The sequence below is a fragment of the Lathyrus oleraceus genome, unplaced genomic scaffold (genome assembly GCF_024323335.1).
Source record: "Lathyrus oleraceus cultivar Zhongwan6 unplaced genomic scaffold, CAAS_Psat_ZW6_1.0 chrUn0203, whole genome shotgun sequence".
Lineage (NCBI taxonomy): Eukaryota > Viridiplantae > Streptophyta > Magnoliopsida > Fabales > Fabaceae > Lathyrus > Lathyrus oleraceus.
The window spans coordinates 5674-11263 of NW_026112594.1; positions in this window are offsets into that span (position 1 = coordinate 5674).

A 5590-nucleotide genomic window follows, 5' to 3' on the forward strand; every position below is an offset into this window, starting at 1 on the left:
CGAGAATCATTACAAAGTTAAACTCTCTTTTCAAAACATTTTCTAAGCCATTCACAACCACTTTTTCAGACAAGAAAAATAACATAAGTGATCCAGCAATTAAGAGCCCATGGATAACCATGGATACAAAGGGTGCTAATACCTTCCCTTTGTATAATGTACCTCCCGAACCCAAAATCTATTGAGGTCTTTCCTGTTCTTTTCCACCTTTCCTTATTGGATGAAAGAAAAGTCGGTGGCGACTCTTGCTATCCGCGATATTGCGATAAAAAGCAAAACACCCCAAGTCAGTTCACCGTATGACAGAACTGGCGACTCTGCTGGGGATACTTTAAAAAAAAGAGAGGTTACCTTAAAAAAACAAGATCACTTATTTAAAATTGTCTGATTTACTTTTAAGGGATTGCTTGGGTATTCTTGAGTGAAAGATCCTACACCCGGATCTAGTGTACCTTAGGTAAGTAGCAATAGATCATCGCGACTATCCGGCGTATACTGGAATGGTTAAAATGATGGCTACGGTTAATGTGACACTTTGGATGTCCTGATGTTCCTCATGTTTACTTGAGGAAAAATTTGGCATCTGCGTGGTGTCATTAAAGCATTAACCAGACCTTTAGAACCCTAATTGACTCATCCTAGCCATTAGAAAGTAGTGAGATAACTGACTTCGGTTCCGACTGGGGTTGGTTGATACTCGATGCTACACTCTTTGAGATTGGACTTTAGGGAAGCTTCGGTCAACCACTTGGTGTTGCACTGAAGTGGACTTAAAGGAAGGTCAATGATTGGAGATCCTTCTAGAACCCGGTTACTATTCTAGGACAGGTTGAACCAACTAAACTTCAGTGGGGAGGGTACTTACCTACGGAACTCATGCAAGCCTTAAAACCTAGGAACGATGGTTGTGTGACTTGCTTGTGCTTGTTATTTATTTAACCCCATAACATCATAACATCATAACATCATGACATCATAACATTGTACTAACCGTTTCAAGGACTTAGGGATTTAACTTTGCTCTGTTTTGTAAGGCTATGGCTCCCAGGAAGACCATCCGGATTAATCTTGTAGCAATCTCTCCTCAACTCAAGAACTTAGTGTCAGAACTTTCCGATCATGCCCAGTTCATCAAGAAACACGGTTCCCTCCTCAATTTGGTTACCACTGGTTTCAAAGAAGATATGATGAGAGTTTTATTCCAGTTCTTCGACCCTAAACATCATTGCTTCACATTCCCAGATTATCAGTTGGTACCTACACTGGAAGAATTCTCCAGACTGCTTGGGATACCTATCCTTGATCAAATACCTTTCAGTGGTTTAGAAAAGGTTCTGAAGTCTGAAGAAGTTGCCGCAGCTTTACACATGACGAAGTCCGACATTGAAGCTAATTGGGTAACAAGGAGTGGAGTTAAGGGTTTACTTGCCAAGTTTCTGATAAATAAGGCCCGAGAATTCTTAAAAGTTATGAATGTCCGTGCTTTCGAAGACATCCTGGCATTGCTAATCTATGGCTTGGTGTTATTCCCTAATCCAGACCAATTCATAGACATGAATGCTATTAAGATATTTCTCACTCATAACCCTGTACCTACCTTGCTGGGAGACATTTTGCATTCCCTTCACACTCGTACTATGAAGAGACAAGGGACCCTCATGTGTTGCGTACCTTTATTGGCTAGGTGGTTTATTTCGCACCTTCCTCAATCAGTCTTGAAGAATGATCAAAATGTGAAGTGGTCTCAAAGGATAATGTCGCTCTCCCATTCAGACATCCGTTGGTGTCCTCATCTCAAAGAAGATGTTCTCCTAATCGAATGTTGTGGAGAATTCTCTAATGTACCGCTCTTGGGGATAAGAGGAGGCATTACTTACAACCCAGCTTTAGCCCTCCGTCAATTTGGTTATGCTCGAAGAGATGGTCCACATGAGATAATTATCCAGGGCATTGTGTTTGACTATGACAACGATCCCCATGGTCTCCGTCAAAGGTTTGTACGAGCTTGGGGCATGGTGAAAAGAAGCACTTTAAGACAGAAAAACTCTATTCCTATGGAACCTTATCTCAGATGGGTACGCGCCAGAGCTCGTGAACTTGTCATGCCATATCTTGCAGTCAGACCATTGATTGTTGAACCAGGAGTTGAAGGAGGTACTCCTCAGATCATTCCTTATCCATATATGCCTACCGATCTTGAAGAATTGAAGAGATCCTGGACTCAGTTGAGAGAGGAAAGGGATACTTTTGAAGCCCAGTTCAGTGCTGAAAGGAAGAAGGTGTTAGAACTTACCAGCCAGCTGAATGAGGAACGAAGACTCAATGCATATCTTCGCCCAAAAGAAGCCGTCCCTGGGAGACTTGAGCTTTTATTGTATTTGATTTTATTTTATTGTAATGAACGTTGATAAAAAAAAAGAAATTATTAATAAAAGTGCATTTCTCGTTGGTTTATGCAAAGTTAAATTCCAAAAGTCCTTGAAAACATTTCGTACATTGCATAGCATAACATAACATTGCATAACAGGTGTTCTAAAAAATCAGTGTTCTCACGGTCTTCATTACAAACAGAAAAATGGATCTCGAACAAACTGTCAAAGATCTCCAGACTCAGAATGCTCAATTCAAGGAGATGATGCTAAGCTTATCCAAGGGGCAGGAGGAACTGAAGGCTCTTTTGCTCGAAAAGAAGAAAGACAAGAAAGCTGTGAGTTTCATTAACCCGGGAAGAAGGCGTAAAGGACAGGCCGCAGGAGTCAAGTTTGGAATCCCGAATGGTCCAGAAGAGGGGGCGGAGAATGATTTAGAGGAAGAGAATGCTGATTTCTCCAACCCTGAGGATGATGATGAAGATTATGAAAATGAACAGTACTCTCCAAGAGATGATAAGTACAAGTTGCTGGAAGAACGTATGCTAGCTATGGAGGGTCAGAAGGCGCCCGGTCTGGATTTCGAAAGTTTGGGTCTGGAACCCGATGTGACCATTCCTCGCAAATTCAAAATCCCCACTTTCACTAAGTACGATGGTGCGTCTTGTCCTCAGATGCATCTGAGAGCTTATGTGAGAAAGATTCAGCCGCATACCACTGACAGGAAGCTATGGATCCATTTCTTCCAAGAGAGCCTGTCTGGCACACAGTTGGAATGGTATTATCAGCTCGAGAGCTCTGACATCCGCACCTGGACTGATTTAGCAACAGCTTTCTATAAACAGTACCAGTATAACTCTGAACTAGCACCTACCCGGCTACAGTTGCAGAATATGACTATGGGATCTAAAGAAAGCTTTAAAGAATATGCTCAAAAGTGGAGAGATTTGGCTGGCAGAGTCAAACCCCCTATGACTGAAAGAGAATTGGTGGACATGTTCATGGGCACACTGACCGGCCCATTCTACGGCCATCTATTGGGAAGTTCTTCATCAGGTTTCACTGAACTTATATTAACAGGTGAACGTGTTGAAAGCGGCATCCGAAGTGGAAAGATACAGGCGGCTACCTCTGCAAGCACCAAAAGGTCCTATCATGGGAGGAACGAATCAAATGCTGTGTACGGTCAAAAGGGTCGTAACAAGAAAAACCGTGACCACGACATTGGAGCAGTTACGATTGCAGCACCACCATCTCAAAACTTCCAGCCCAAACAAGACAGGCCAAGAAGGCAGTTCACCAGAATCAATATGACCTTGGCACAGGCACTACAGGGAATGCTAAAGGCAAATTTGATCACCCTTAGAGATCCTCCTACAAATCCCAACACTACCTCTTCTCGCTATAACCCCAATGCCAGGTGTGCTTATCACTCCGATAGCCCTGGGCATGATACAAACGATTGCTGGTCATTGAAGAATAAGATTCAGGATATGATCGAAGCTGGAGAAATTGAGTTTGAGCCTCCGGAGACTCCTAATGTCATCACTGCTCCTATGCCTAACCATGACAAGACTGTTAATGCTATGGATGACGATTCTCACATTTCCAATGTGGCGGACTTAACATCTCCTCTTCCGATCATAAAGAGGAATTTATTGCAAGCTGGTTTATTTCCAGGTTGTGCTGAAGATTGCAATCTCTGCATACTCCGGCCCGAGGACTGTTTGAAATTGAAGAATGGTATTCAATGGCTGATGGACGATCGTACAGTTCTCTTCGAAAGGATTCCTAAGGCGGAAAACCCTATTAAAGAAATATCTGTGATTGCTAGGTCCAAAGTTCCAGTGAAGATTACCGCTACCAGGGCGCCTGTGAAGATTACTGCTGAGCCCAGGGTTGCTCCCCTAATCATCACTGCACCTGGCCCGATCCCGTATTCCTCAAGCAAAGCTATTCCGTGGAATTATGGCGGTGATGTTTACGTCCATGGCGTAAAGCAAATTGACAATTCTACTAATCCTAATGGCATCGTTGGGACTAGTAAAATTACTCGAAGTGGAAGGATCTTCTCTCCAGAAATCTCACCTCCTGTCCTTGAAACTCGAGGGAAGGAACCAGTCAATCCTTCTCAGTCAGAGACACCGGTCGAAGTTACTCCCGAAGATGTTGCCAAACAGGAAATGGAAGAAGTGCTGAAAATCATCCGCAAGAGTGATTTCGATGTGGTAGAACAGTTGGGGCATACCCCGTCTAAGATCTCGATGTTATCCTTGCTGTTATCTTCTGAATCTCATGCCAATGCATTGATAAAATTCTTGAAGACTGCTCATGTGCCTCAGGAAACATCTGTCGATCAGTTCCAAAATTATGTTGCTCACTTGGCTGTTGACAATGGCTTAGGCTTTTCCGATGCTGACCTGACACCAGCAGGAAAGAATCACAATAAAGCCCTGCATATCTCCATTGAGTGTAGGGGAATCACTTTGTCTCATGTGTTGATCGATAATGGCTCTTCCTTGAATGTGCTGCCAACAGCTGTGCTGGATAAGTTGGACTGTAAAAGCATCGAACTGAAACCTAGTGACATTGTGGTACGTGCTTACGATGGTGCGAAGAGTGTTGTCCATGGCGAAGTAGTCCTCCCTATCAAGATAGGACCTCAAGTCTTCAATACTACCTTCCATGTAATGAACATTCGTCCTGCCTATTCCTGCTTACTGGGACGCCCTTGGATTCATGGGTCAGGTGCTGTAGCTTCGTCTCTCCATCAAAAGCTGAGGTATCCCACAAAGGGCAAAACTGTCACCGTGTGTGGAGAAGAAGAGTACATTGTCAGTAGTGTGCATACCTTCAGATACGTCGAGATGGATGGTGAATTCATTGAGACTCCTTGTCAGTCATTTGAAGTAGTTCCTCCGACCAATCCTGTCCTTAAGCCAACTTCATGTGTACCCAAGGTTATTCGTGCTCCTCCTGCTATGATTTCTCTGAAGGACGCTCAAGCCGTGGTTGAAGATGGTGGTCGTATTGGCTGGGGTCAATTGATCGACCTACCGTACAAGTCTGACAAATTTGGCCTGGGGTTCAGCTTTGACAAGAGACAAATTAATGCTGTAGAAGATGCTGAGAGCGATTGCGACCTGGATAGCTGGATTTTCCCAACAATTGGTGACAGACTCAATAATTGGAAGGCTGAAGACACTATCCCGATTTCCTTT